The following is a 15,741-nucleotide window of genomic DNA, read 5'->3' on the forward strand; positions in this document are numbered from 1 at the left end:
AGCCTGAAAAAGTCTCTTCACATAAGCATTCTGGAACTAAGAGCAATCTACAATGCTCTAAGCCAGGCGGAACCTCTGCTTCAAGGAAGACCGGTGTTGATCCAGTCGGACAACATCACGGCAGTCGCCCATGTAAACAGACAGGGCGGCACAAGAAGCAGGAGGGCAATGGCAGAAGCTGCCAGGATCCTTCGCTGGGCGGAGAATCACGTGATAGCACTGTCAGCAGTATTCATCCCGGGCGTGGACAACTGGGAAGCAGACTTCCTCAGCAGACACGACCTTCACCCGGGAGAGTGGAGACTTCATCCAGAAGTTTTCCACATGCTATTAAACCGTTGGGTAAAACCAATGGTGGACATGATGGCGTCTCGCCTCAACAAAACACTGGACAGGTATTGCGCCAGGTCAAGAGATCCGCAGGCAATAGCTGTGGACGCGCTGGTAACACCTTGGGTGTACCAGTCGGTATATGTGTTTCCTCCTCTGCCTCTCATACCAAAGGTATTGAGGATTATACGGCAAAGTGGAGTAAGACTAGTGGCTCCGGATTGGCCAAGAAGGACTTGGTACCCGGAACTTCAAGAGATGGTCACGGACGATCCGTGGCCTCTACTTCTGAGAAGGGACCTGCTTCAGCAGGGTACTTGTCTTTTTCAAGACTTACCGCGGCTGCGTTTGACGGCATGGCGTTTGAATGCCAGATCCTAAAAGGAAAAGGCATTCCAGAAGAAGTCATTCCTACCTTGATAAAGGCAAGGAAGGAAGTCACCGCGAAGCTTTATCGCCGTATTTGGCGAAAATATGTTGCGTGGTGCGAGCAGCGGAGTGCTCCGATGGAGGAATTTCAACTGGGTCGTTTTCCTACATTTCCTGCAATCAGGATTGTCTATGGGTCTCAAATTGGGATCTATTAAGGTTCAAATTTCGGCCCTATCAATATTCTTCCAAAAAGAATTGGCCTCAGTCCCTGAGGTCCAGATTTTTATCACAGGAGTACTGCATATACAGCCTCCTGTGGTGCCTAAGGTGGCACCGTGGGATCTAAATGTAGTTTTAGATTTCCTCAAATCAAATTGGTTTGAACCACTAAAGAAGGTGGATTTGAAATATCTCACATGGAAAGTGACTATGTTACTGGCCCTGGCTTCGGCCGGGAGAGTATCTGAACTGGCGGCTTTGTTTTATAAAAGCCCTTATTTAATTTTCCATTCGACATAGGGCAGAGCTGCGGACGCGTCCGCATTTTCTCCCTAAGGTGGTATCAGCGTTTCACCTGAACCAGCCTATTGTAGTGCCTGCGGCTACAGACGACTTGAAGGACTCCAAGTTGTTGGACGTTGTCAGAGCCTTAAAAATATACATTTAAAGGACGGCTGGAGTCAGAAAATCTGACTCGCTGTTTATACTGTATGCACCCAACAAGTTGGGTGCACCTGCTTCTAAGCAGTCGATTGCTCGTTGGATTTGTAACAAAATTCAACTTGTACATTCTGTGGCAGGCCTGCCACAGCCTAAATCTGTTAAGGCCCATTCCGCAAGGAAGGTGGGCTCATCTTGGGCGGCTGCCCGAGGGGTCTCGGCATTACTACTCTGCCGAGCAGCTACGTGGTCAGGGGAGAACACGTTTGTAAATTTTTACAAATTTGATACCCTGGCAAAGGAGGACCTGGAGTTCTCTCATTCGGTGCTGCAGAGTCATCCGCACTCTCCCGCCCGTTTGGGAGCTTTGGTATAATCCCCATGGTCCTTTCAGGAACCCCAGCATCCACTTAGGACGATAGAGAAAATAAGAATTTACTTACCGATAATTCTATTTCTCGGAGTCCGTAGTGGATGCTGGGCGCCCATCCCAAGTGCGGATTATCTGCAATACTTGTACATAGTTATTGTTAACTAATTCGGGTTATTGTTCAGGAAGCCATCTTTCAGAGGCTCCTCTGTTATCATACTGTTAACTGGGTTTAGATCACAAGTTGTACGGTGTGATTGGTGTGGCTGGTATGAGTCTTACCCGGGATTCAAAATCCTCCCTTATTGTGTACGCTCGTCCGGGCACAGTACCTAACTGGAGTCTGGAGGAGGGTCATAGGGGGAGGAGCCAGTACACACCACCTGACCTGTAAAAGCTTTACTTTTGTGCCCTGTCTCCTGCGGAGCCGCTATTCCCCATGGTCCTTTCAGGAACCCCAGCATCCACTACGGACTCCGAGAAATAGAATTATCGGTAAGTAAATTCTTATTTTTCACTATACTGATAAACAGCTCCCCACAAGGTGATTTAAGGGCACTTCTGTGAAGTAATAACTGATGTAATAACGGGGTTTGCTCATTTTCACTATACTGATAAACATCTCCCCACAAGGTGATTTAAGGGCACTTCTGTGAAGTAATAACTGATGTAATAACGGGGTTTGCTCATTTTCACTATACTGATAAACAGCTCCCCACAAGGTGATTTAAGGGCACTTCTGTTAAGTCATATATGCACTCAAGTACAGTATGTATATATTTGCCCACCCAAAGCAAATACGGTTGTGTAAATAATATAGGTTGTTGCCTCTCTGCGTTTGTATTTGAGCAAAGTCACTACTAACTACTGCCTAGTTACAGTCAGGGGCTGGCTGGGCAGGGTGCCATCTGGCCCCCAGGCCAGTGCAATTTAAGGGTTCCAGGGCCACTGTTGCATTGCATTCCATGTGAAAAGCTGGGCCACATGCTTGAGTCTGCCCCCCAGGCTGAAAGTTGCCAGCCAGCACCTGGTTTCAGTATGTAATATTTGTTCCTTATCTATGTACTAAAGGCACTCAACCTGCATCCTGAGACTAACGGACATATTTATCACAATCCGCATCTCAAATGTGGCTGGGTTACAACCAAAATCGCATTGTGAGTATTGAAACCATCGCAAGGATGTATCAATGATCGCAGCAGGGACACAGGGATTGATTTGGATTTGAAAGCAAAGTAAAAAAGCAAGCAACTGGGCACAACCATGTTGCACTGCAAGTGGGGCAGATGTAACATACGTAGAGAGATTTCGATTTGGGTGGGGTGTGTCCAAACTGAAATATAAATTGCAGTGTCAAAATAAAGCTGTCTAACATTTGTGGCCTACATGCAAAAGCAGCCAGTATTTGCCCTGCACAGAAAAAATCTAAATGTATGTGCTCCCCTTGCATTGCAACATGGCTTGTTCCAGATGCAAAGTTACAGTACGTGCGTTTTCTGCCTTGTTCAAAATCTGAATCAGGCCCAGAGTTTATGAGAAAGTTCTCTCCCTTTAAATCCGCTTCACTCACTTATCCCCCCTCCTCCCCAGTATCGCAGGGCTACCCCTCTTGGTAAATTTCAAGCAGATCACATTTTCCATTATGAGAATTGGAAATGCAAGCTGCTTACTTAAAATATGCGAATGAAAGGGCTTGGAGTAGGGAGGCCAATCCTGGGTTCTGATTGTCAGGATCCTGGGAATTCAGGATTAATTTGCGCATGTGCTATTTAGTTATTTATGCCAGACAGCGCTGAGCACCTGCAGCACTCAGCTCAGACGCTGTGCTGCTGTGCGGAGTGATGTCAGAGGTCATGCTGCACAGCGCCACACCTGCCCCCCCCCGCTTAAGGACTGAAGGACTGCAGTTTCCAGCAGAGTGGTGGATTGGCATCTGGAGTGCCCATCTCGGGTATTCCAGGAATCCTGTGAGATTTTTTCAATCCTGGGACTGAAAAAATGGCCTGGGGTGGGCCTCCCTAGCTTGGAGTAGTTTTTCACTAAAACTGCTCTGAAAGCCCTTTAATACATTCAGGTGATACTAACATAGGTGGTCATTCTGAGTTGTTCGCTCGTTGCCGATTTTCGCTATGCTGCGATTTGTTGCTAACTGTGCATGCGCATGGTACGCAGAGCGTATGCGCTAAGTTATTTAACACAAAACTTAGTAGATTTGCTGGTGTTCGAGCGACGATTTTCAGTCGCACTGCTGATCGGTGAATGATTGACAGGAAAGGGGCGTTTCTGGGTGGTAACTCAGCGTTTTCCGGGAGTGTGCTAAAAAACGCAGGCGTGTCAGGGAAAAACGCGGGAGTGTCTGGAGAAACGGGGGAGTGGCTGGCCAAACGCAGGCGTGTTTGTGATGTCAAACCAGGAACTAAACGGACTGAGCTGATCGCAATCTAGGAGTAGGTCTGGAGCTACTCAGAAACTGCAAGGAATTATGTAGTAGCAGTTTTGCTAATCTTTCGTTCGCTATTCTGCTAAGCTAAGATACACTCCCAGAGGGCGGCGGCCTAGCGTGTGCAATGCTGTTAAAAGCAGCTAGCGAGCGAACAACTCGGAATGAGGGCCATAATGTGAAAAGGGTGTAAACAGACCCTATTTCACATTATTTCAGTAAAAATAATGTTGATAAATATGCCCATACGTATAAAGATACAGGTTATCTCCCATACATATGAACATACGATATCCAAAATATTCAGAAATCCAAAATAAATTTAACATGACTGATATAGTGACAACTTTGCTTTCTAAAGGTTCAACTTTTTTTCATGCACAAGGTTATTAAAAATATTGTATAAAATGACCTTCAATCTATGTGTATAAGGTGTATATGAAGCATAAATACATTTTGTGTTTAGATTTGAAATCCATACCCAAGATATCTCATTATGATATACAAATATTCCAAAGTACGGAAACATACAAAATCCAAAATACTTTCGGTCCCAAACATTTCCAGATATAGGAGACTCATCCTGTAACATAGAGTAGGGTCCCTTTCACAATAGAGCTAAAGCACAGAAGAGAATTAACTACAGTATAATGAAAAAGAGAATTTACTAACTGAAAAATAATGGCCGAGCAGTGACATTAGTTTGACATCAGTGTGCCTGTTTCCACATTCATAGGTATTACTTCTGAGCGGGGTTCCGTGCACATACATTATGCAGCCATTTGCTGTATTACGTGACCAGATGAGAATACACATGATGGCAAATTTCTTTTCATGGTCCTGATAACTATCACTTCTTCATCACCCTCTTAATTATAGGTGGGGATTATTAGATCTACGCTAAAAAGGTCTACAGTCAATAGGTCTACCACTAATGATAGACATGAATTAAGTCAGCAGGCTCAAAAGGTCGACGTAGAATAAGTAGACAGTATGAAAGGTCGACAGGGTAAATGGTCGACACAAAAAAGGTAGACACAAGTGTTTTGTCACTTTTTTGCCACAAATAAGCCCCATTTGTGTACCTCATTCTCTCGCATAGTTCACTTCGCTCGCCATGCTTCGGGCAAGGTGCCTCGCTCCACTACCTCTGCACTCAGCACAGGTTACTATTCCCAATCGAAGTCCACGTGGATGGTAAAGTATGAAAAAGTTGAAGAAAATCAACCTTTCTCACCCTGTCGATTCGTCGAACAGTCTACCTTTTACATATCGACCTTTTGACCCTGTCGATCCGTTAAACGGTCTACCTTTTACATATTGACCTTTTGACCCTGTCGATCCGTTGAACGGTCTACCTTTTACATATCGACCTTTTGACCCTGTCGATCCGTTGAACGGTCTACCTTTTACATATTGACCTTTTGACCCTGTCGATCCGTTGAACGGTCTACCTTTTACATATTGACCTTTTGACCCTGTCGATCCGTTGAACGGTCTACCTTTTACATATTGACCTTTTGACCCTGTCGATCCGTTGAACGGTCTACCTTTTACATATCGACCTTTTGACCCTGTCGATCCGTTGAACGGTCTACCTTTTACATATTGACCTTTTGACCCTGTCGATCCGTTGAACGGTCTACCTTTTACATATCGACCTTTTGACCCTGTCGATCTGTTGAACGGTCTACCTTTAACAAATCGACCTTTTGACCCTGTCGATCGGTTGAGACGTCTGCCGTTTACATATCGACCTTTTGATCCTGTCGACCTATTGCATGTCTACCATTACTGTAAATCTTTTTAGTGCAGATCTATATTCTGGATACCCTTCATTATCTGCAACAATGTTTTTTTATTATTCACCTAATATACCTTTAAATTTAGAGCACATTCATATAATTGTAGTCTTTAATTACTTGATTACATGGATAAAATGTTTTCTATAAATGTTCTCGTCCATATAGAGTGCACTTACTTGGCGCAAAGTGTCTGATCACCTCCACCTTTCTGTCTAAAAAAATGATGGACTGTGTTTGTTAATTCACAGAAATATTAAGCTATGTACTGAACGGCTCAAAATGCAGCTGGCTTACATCAGGCTTACAAATGTACATACTTACGTCTAATGATAGTGTAGATATACAGAGGTGCATACCTCCCAACTGTCCCGATTCCAGTAGGACAGTCCGTCTATTTGGACACTGTCCCACCCAGAGCCAGCCCTAGGCATAGGCAAACTAGGCAAATGCCTAGGACATTTATTATGCCTAGGGGCACAAGCAGGTTCTGCTGATTAAAATGATATGTGGCATGCCTATATTCTGTGTGTGACAACGGCTGTATCTGCATATGAAATGCTACGCTACAGTGTATTCCTGGAAATCACTGTAACATAGCATTTCATATGCAGATACAGTCACAGTTGCACACAAAATATAGGCATGCCACATATCACTTTAATCAGTAGAAGCTGCTTGTGCATCCTAGCTACAGTAGTGCAAATAAGATGCATTTTCATCAAAACAAGGCACCCGACGTTAGCAGAGCTGACCTAGAGCTGCCAGCTGACTCATGCCAGGAATCTCCTGCTGCATGGCATATTGAGGCAAGATGTATGAAGACACATCTGTATCCAAGCAGAGGTCACAGTGTTATCAGCCATGTGAGTGCTGTGTGCAGGTGGGTTGGTTGTGCAGTAGTGTTTGGCATATGTGTAAGGGGCATTATGTGTGTCATGTGTATAAATACATTAATAATGTGGGGCATATTTGAAAGGGACATTATGTGTGTCATTATGTGTATATGGGTATTAATAATGTGCGGCGTATGTGTAAGGGACATTATGTGTATATGGGCATTAATAAAGTTTGGCATAATGTGTATGGCACATTATGTTTATAAGAACATTAATAATGTGTGTCATATGTGTAAGGGGCATTACTGTGTGGTATTATGTGTATTAATGCATTACTAATGTGTCATGTGTATAAGTTGCTCTACTGTGTGGCGTAATGTATAGAAAGGGCACTACTGTGTGGTCTAATCTGAAAAAAGAGCAATATGGTGTGGTGTAATGTGCATAAGGAGCAATTCAGTGGGATGTAATGTGAATAAGGGGCACTACTGTAAGGAATAACGTATATAAGGTAAAGTGGTACTACTGTGTGATGTAACGTGAATAAGGGACACTATCACATGATAAAATGTGAATAAAGGTGCACTACTGTGTGGTGTAATTTGAATTGGGGGTACCGTTGTGTGGCCATGCCCCTTTCCAGCAAGAACACACTCCTTTTTGGGCTGTGCGCCGAACTGTTCCTATTTAAAATATATGGGGTAGGAACACCAAAATGAGGACTGCTATGGGTGCAGGGTGATTGTGCTGGGAAAGGGGTGCAGTGTCAGAGGCGGAACTAGCTGTGGTGCTAGGGGGCACCAACCAAAATCATGCACACTGAGTGAGAAATAACACTACATAATAATCAGATAATATAGAGAGCTTAGTTGCATATATCTACAGATATAGGGTTAAGCCCCCAGGCTAAACGGCAAGGCGTCTCTGTCACTGGGGGTCCCAATTACTAGGTGTGGGTCCGGGGTGCGGGACCCCATCATGTCGGCACAGGTCGGCTACCTCAGGGCAACACACAGATGAAAATTAGTAAGGGTTAATAAGAAGCACATAAGTGCTATGTAAGTGAGGTGTGATTAAAATAATACAAAAAAATATACAATGTGACAGGGAAAAACAAAAGTGTGAATAAAGTGTTAGGGTGTGCCTGGGGGCTTAACCCTATATCTGCAGATATACGCAACTAAGATCTCTGTATATTATCTGATTGTTATGTAGTGTTATTTCTCACTCAGTGTGCATTAGGGATAGCTATATGTTTTTTTCCTGCCGAGAATTACCCCTCCCTTTTAGCACCTGACATCACAATCTGCTTGAGCAGCTTACCAATAAATGTGCTTTGTTCCCATATTGTAAGTCAGATGTGTACCAAGTTTGGTGTAAATTGCTCCAGCTCTTCCACAGTTATGCTGTCTGCTGAAATACTCAGTGCTGCTGCCTAACCCCTAGGGGTGCTAGGGATGTCTTCCCCCCAGAGTGTTTGTTCCCAGAGTGTAAGTCATATGTGTACCAAGTTTGTTGTAAATTGCTGCAGGCATTCCAAAGTTATGCTGTCTGCTGAAATACTCAGTGCTGCTGCCTAACCCCTAGGGGTGCTAGGGATGTCTTCCCCCCAGAGTGTTTGTTCCCAGATTGTAAGGCATATGTGTACCAAGCTTGTTGTAAATTAGTCCAGGCATTCGGGAATTATGCTGTCTCCTGAAATACTCTGGGCTGCTGTCCCACTCCTAGGGGTGCTAGGGGTGTCTAACCCCCACAGTGTTTGTTTCCAGAGTGTAAGTCATATGTGTACCAAGCTTGTTGTAAATTGCTGCAGGCATTCCAGAGTTATGCTGTCTCCTGATATACTCTGTGCTGCTGTCTCCCCCCCAGGGGTTCTAGGGATTTCTAATTTTTTCAGTTGTCTCTGCCGTGTTTTAATACGCTTGTACGTCAAATTTCACGATCTTCGCTTGTAAACTGTGGATTTGTATAGAAATACAGACAGAAGGACAATTTTTCACTTTTACATAGTATATATATATATATAAAATTGAGAATGTTAGTTCTCTTTGGTGTTAACCATTCATTGCATTATAGTGTTTTAATTAATGGCATATGAAATACTGTAAACCAGTAAATAGAAAAAAAAATGTTGTCAATGTGCCGCTTCGATCAAACTGTTTGTTTAGCATCTGTATGTTTAGTGGTCAGGGTGCCCCCAGGCGTAACAGTAATAGCCCCCCCCCCCCCACTACTTATTTCTATTATTTACATTGCAAAATTATAAATCCTCATTGGGCAACTTAATATAGTATAATTAGGTTTACCATACTTTCAGTACCTTTAAGCTGGGACATTCATGAATGACACAGGTTCTATGGCTGATTAAACCAGTTGAAATGCTGGCTTGAATTAAGCCAGCCACAGAATTTGTGTAATTCATGAGTGTCCCGATTTAAAGGGATGTCATGGTAAGCCTAGGTATTATACTAAAAGATGCCATGAGCTATGTCCATCCTCCAGATCCATTGAAGAACATACACACTGAGCTAAAAAATAGTACAGTGTCATACCTCCCAACTTTAGAAAGTTGGGAGGAGGGACACATGAGCACTTATGGCGCATGCCCAAAATTAAGGGTATGGCCTCACGGGTAGGGGGACTTTCACCGCTGTGGGGGCAGCCCAGCGCTCTCTCCCAGTAAACAGATGCTGTGCACATGCGTACAGTGTCTATTCACCGCTGCTCTGCTAAGCAGAGTAGTGAATGAGAGAGGGTCTCCCAAATGTCCCCCTCCCCAATCCCACTGCGGGACACTGCAACCCGCGGGTAGGACATCGGAACATTCCCAGAAAAATGGGACTGTCCCACCAAAATCGGGATAGTTGGGAGGTATGCAGTGTGTGATTGGATAATCGCTCTGAAGATCGGAGGGTTTATCTGATAGGCAGAGAGATCTGCAGAGTGTGTCCCTAGCTTTACTCATGGTCAGCAGGAGAAGTAGACATCAGAAGCAGATATCTGGGTGTAAAAGCAATACAGACTGCAGGTCATGGACGCAATCAGTGTTTCCCTTCATTTGCACATCAGCTGGCTAGAGTCTTAAGTCCCGTACACACGGGGTAGATGTGTGCTGAGCGATCTAGCACAGACCACTCAGAACATATCCCTCCCCCTGCTCAGCAACCAGCGCGATGTGTGCCGAGCAAAGGGGGGGATGGGGATGGGCGCTCATTTCACCCGGTGGTAAAATGAGCGATCTCACTAGATTTGGCATGCATGCATGCTAAATCTAGATCCGGCTATAGCGAAGAGCGGGAACACGCATTGCTGTCGACGGCACCCTACACACGGAGAGATCTGTGCTGGTATCTGTTTGTACCCCCCTTAACACCTGCCTGCAATCAGTGAGCTACATTCCCTGGTTATCTTCGTACTTGGTTCAGGTAACACTATTCATAGGATATAATTTAACCCTATCAGGAGACTGTAGTCTTGCAACTAGTTGTGCAGAAGTACTTATGTAGGCTTACCTTACTATCCCTTTAAACCGGGACACTGGATGACTACAAGCCTGCATTTCACTTGGTTTTAATCAGACATAGAACCTGTGTAATATGAGTGTCCCAGTTTAAAGGGACAGTATTGTAAGCCAATACTTACGCATCTCTTCCCATGCCAATGTAGACACATTTTACTCTTAACTAAGGGGTGGGATGGAGTAGGGGGGAGCGTGGCTAAAGTACAGTAATATTTTGTTCATGTAAGTGCATCTAATGCTGACCTGAATGAAGATACATATACCTAGGCTTACCATACTATCCCTTAAACTCATGAATTACACAGATTCTTCAGCTGCTTAAAACTAGGTGAAATTCAGGTTTGAGGTCAGCAAGCCACAGAACCTGTATAATTCATGAGTGTCCAGGTTAAAAGAGTTACAGGTCTATTAATGAAGCAGTGAAAAGCGTGGAGAAGTGAGCCAGTGGAGAAGTTGCCCATGGCAACCAATCAGCTGCTATGTATAATTTTTTAGAATGGACTTGATAATTGTTGCTTAAAAGCTGATTGGTTGCCATGGACATCTTCTCCACTGGCTCACTTCTCCACTCTTATCGCTGCATCATGAATAGACCCCATAGTATAGTAAGCCTAGTGTACATATGCATCTGTTTGCAGGCTGTCACTTTTGGGTGCTTGACCGCTGGGTAGGGTTACCACCTCATCCCTTTAATTCTGGACACATATTAGTTACACAGGTTCTGTGGCTGGCTGACTTCAAGACTCCATTTCACCTGGTTTTAATCAGCCACAGAACCTGTGTAATTACTATGTGTCTAGAATTAAAGGGATGAGGAGGTAACCCTACTGCTGGGGTTTTATTTACTAAGGTCTATTTCCATCAATTCAAAATAGATGAAAATGATTATAAATCAATGTTGGATTTCAGGGGCTAAAACATATGTAAAAATGTAAAATGTAAAAATTAATATAAAAAAAAAGTCTATAAGTAAATGTGTGTTTTAGCCCCTGAGAACAAACATCAATTTAGAATGAACATTTTTTTTTAAATAGATAAAAATAAATGGAAATAGACATTTAGTAAATCAACCACCAGGTGTAAACTGTGAGTTGCACTATATTGTGTATAGTGGCCCTCATTCCGAGTTGATCGGTCGCAAGGCGAATTTAGCAGAGTTACACACGCTAAGCCTACGCCTACTGGGAGTGTATCTTAGCTTCTTAAAATTGCGACCGATGTATTCGCAATATTGCGATTACAAACTACTTAGCAGTTTCTGAGTAACTTCAACCTTACTCTGCCTGTGCGATCAGTTCAGTGCTTGTCGTTCCTGGTTTGACGTCACAAACACACCCAGCGTTCGCCCAGACACTCCTCCGTTTCTCCAGCCACTCCTGCGTTTTTAACAGGAAACGGTAGCGTTTTCAACCACACGCCCATAAAACGCCGTGTTTCCGCCCAGTAACACCCATTTCCTGTCAATCACATTACGATCGCCGGAGCGATGAAAAAGCCGTGAGTAAAAATACTATCTTCATTGTTAAATTACTTGGCGCAGTCGCAGTGCGAATATTGCGCATGCGTACTAAGCGGATTTTCATTGCGATGCGATTAAAAATACCGACCGATCAACTCGGAATGAGGGCCAGTGTGTACTCTAATTTAGTATTTTGGGCCTGATTCAGAGATGGGTGCTAAATATTCTACAGCTGCAGGAGGCATCTGTAGGAAAAAGACTCCCCTGACAGTATTGCAGATCCGAGTGCTGCGTCCAGTGGTCACAGCCAGTAGCGGCTCTTGCCATGGGCAAGCAGGACTTTTGCCTGGGGCGCCGCTGTCCCGAGGGCTCTGCCGCCGTGGCAAGAGCCTCTACTAACTGGGGTGGCGGCAGTGGTTAGGAAAAGGTCCTCACTGCAAAGGGAAACTTGACGCGCAGTGAGGTAGCGTTTAGTTTCCCTTCGCAGAGAGGACCTTTCCCTGCTACTGGTGCCTGCTGTGCGGTGCGCCTGACGTCATCGCGCATGGCAGTTTAGAACAGCCATAGATGCTAGAAGTCATAATTAACCTCTAGTGTCTGTGTGCTCCTATGGGAGAGACGTCACAACGTCTCTCCCATAGATCTGAGGAGCAGCACCGGCGGCCGGAGACGGTGCTGCTCCTGGGGGCACAACTACTGGGGGTAAAACTAATGGGGGAAAAACTAATAGGGGCACAACTACTGAGGGCGTAGTACTGGAGGCAAAACTACTGGGGGCACAGCTGCAGGGGGCACAACAGCTACTGGGGACACAACTCTACAGGGGGCAAAACTACAGGGAGAAAAACTGTGACCACGCCCCTTCACTATGAAGCCACACCCCCATTGTTGCTGCGTGCCGTAGGCGCGCACTAACCCTATTTCACCTGTTGGGGGGGGGGGGGGGGGCAAAGGAAACTTTCGCCAAGGGCGCCACATGGTCTAGAACTGCCCTGGTCACAGCCCTTGGTCAGCTGAGTAAGCCAGGGGCAGGAATTCTGCATCTGAAGAAGCAGACCTTGGGCTCTACACACCTACAAAACGGGGGTGGCCCTGCTCCACCCCCTAAATACTGCAGCATGTCACTCATGCTGCAGCTAAGCAATCTTGCAGAAGGAGACTGGCACATGTGCAATACAGTTCCTGTGCGTACACCGTCTCTAACAATCGCAGATGTACGCAAACATCTCTGAATGACGCCCTCTGCGCAGAGCTGTTTAACATCTGCCTTAGATACCAAAACACAGCTCCTGCTCCAGACATTTATCCAACATGCGCTAACCAATAGATGTATTTGAAAAGAAAATTGGATGCACTCGCACCTGTTCTATCATTATATCTCCCACTATAAATCTCTGGCTTTCTCACCACAGAAGGCTGTACAAAGAGTTATTTATTGCACCCTTAAAGTGGTTAAGTATAATCATGAGAGATAAAGAGTTATTTATAACCAGTGTTAGACATCACAGGTGACTGGCTGAGGCGGCACTCCGCCCACGGAGAAGTGCTCTACTCCAGTGTAAATAAGGTGACTTTAAGTGTTGTTTGCACATTAAAAAGCAATGGGACTACTATGTTTTTCCTGTTCAATTGTTTCATTTTAGTGTGCTAAATTCACTCTACAAAGTAATATAAACTTTTATTTTAATTTTATTTAAGCTATTTATCATATTTACCTACAGTAGTTTTAGTCTCTGCGAGATGTATGAGAAGGTAGAGGCGGGAGTTCTGGTGCAGACAGCTGTATCATCAGCCCACCCCACCGTGTAATGACATCATCACCATTATAATTAATAAACAGTTCCCTTAAGGAGAAAACTTTAAGAGCAGCTAAACAACATGACTTTAAAAAGTTTCCTTCACATACACCATGGAGGCAGCCATTTTGAGGCTTCATCATATCGATTCAGCCTTTAAGCCTGGAGATGAGCCAAACGTTCAAACCTGTGAAACATTTATCTTTTCTTTATTTGGCTGGAAAATGTTACACATTTTGAAATAGGAATTTTGCTTAGCTTACCTTATCACATTATTTTAGTAAAAAATATTTTGATAAAAATGAAAAAGAAAAATCACTCACACATAAACTTAAGTTGGCCAGATGTGATAGCACCTGTGATAGCACAGTGTGGCCTGTATCCTGCATCAAACCTCTGAAGAAACCGCCACCCACAGAAGCCGGAGAAACGCGTCAGGTGACTAAAGGACGTCAGGTGGAACGCACCGGAAGCCGGAAGCTCCGACCAACCCGGAAGCCGCGGCACGCGGCTAAGCGTTCCCTGCATCACCACACGCCTTGAGCGTGTCACCGCTCAATTGGCTACAGCGACACGCTCAGTGTGATCTAGCCCAGCCGAGGACACCAGAACCGCCGCAGAGTGGGAGGGTAAGCACTGCCCATATGAGTGTCCCGACGGGGGATTAATTGACCACCTAATTTCATCAGCATTGCATCCTTGATCAGTGTGAGCTGGTATTACATCAAACTTTCTGAGCAAAGCAGTTATATACCAATGAAATGTGTTATCCACTTCCACTAAGGGACTGTGTTTCTATCTAAAGAGTGTGAATTATATAGTACAAATAACTCTATTAATCAACACTAATACTACTAATACAAAATTCCCTGGAGGGAGAAAACAGTTTCTAACCATTAAGACTGCATTTAAGGACTGTGCTTCGTTACAATTAACCATTAACCCAGTGGTTCCCAAACTGTGTGCCGTGGCACCCTGGGGTGCCTCGGGACACTTGCAGGGGTGCCTTGGATTGGTGGTCCAGGACAAATTAAAATCATTTATGGTCAATGTAATAGGAAAAACCGGTGCTGGTGGCTGCCAATCATAAAATATATGGCCAAACAGAAGCAAATCTTGTCCCTCACCACACAATTTAACTTATGGATGACATATAAACACAATTTACTTAATTTAATATTTATTTCTAAATTTCACAATAAGAAGCTTTTGTCCTTGAGGTGCCGTGAAAAAAATTCTGATGCTCGAGGGCGCCGTGATTCCAAAAAGTTTGGGAACCACTGCATTAACCAAATTTGGCATGCATGCAAACTACAGGTTGAGTATCCCTTATCCAAAATGCTTGGGACCAGAGGTATTTTGGATATCGGATTTTTCCGTATTTTGGAATAATTGCATACCATAATAAGATATCATGGTGATGGGACCTAAATCTAAGCACAGAATGCATTTATGTTACATCTACACCTTATACACACAGCCTGAAGGTAATTTTAGCCAATATTTTTTATAACTTTGTGCATTAAAGAAAGTGTGTCGACATTCACACAATTCATTTATGTTTCATATACACCTTATACACACAGCCTGAAGGTCATTTAATACAATATTTTTAATAACTTTGTGTATTAAACAAAGTTTGTGTACATTGAGCCATCAAAAAACAAAGGTTTCACTATCTCACTCTCACTCAAAAAAGTCCGTATTTCGGAATATTCCGTATTTTGGAATATTTGGATATGGGATACTCAACCTGTATTAATTGTTTACAAAGCTTAACTGGCCAGAGCGGGGTATATATTATTTTTCCATTGTGATTTCCATTGTGATGTTTTTTGTTTTATTTAAATATGTTTATACAGTCTTTTTGTTTTTAAATAAAGATAAATATTTTTATTAAACCAGCAGCCTTCTAATTAATCAAAATCTATAATTATATGTGCGCTCACATTTGTAACCATGGCCCTCATTCCGAGTCGTTCGCTCGGTAAATTTCATCGCATCGCAGTGATTTTCCGCTTAGTGCGCATGCGTAATGTCCGCACTGCGACTGCGCCAAGTAATTTTGCAATGAAGATAGTATTTTTACTCACGGCTTTTTCTTCGCTCCGGCGATCGTAATGTGATTGACAGGAAATGGGTGTTACTGGGTG

The 15,741-nt window shown here is 43.9% G+C and overlaps 1 protein-coding gene across 1 annotated transcript in view; it reads left to right on the top strand.

The window, feature by feature from the left end:
• Positions 1 to 15,741, top strand: part of LOC134910862 (kyphoscoliosis peptidase-like) — a 75,640-nt gene that overhangs the window by 4,025 nt on the left and 55,874 nt on the right. The gene's annotated exons all lie outside the window — the stretch shown is intronic.

Source organism: Pseudophryne corroboree, chromosome 4, assembly GCF_028390025.1.
Source record: "Pseudophryne corroboree isolate aPseCor3 chromosome 4, aPseCor3.hap2, whole genome shotgun sequence".
In the NCBI taxonomy this organism is placed as follows: Eukaryota; Metazoa; Chordata; class Amphibia; order Anura; family Myobatrachidae; genus Pseudophryne; species Pseudophryne corroboree.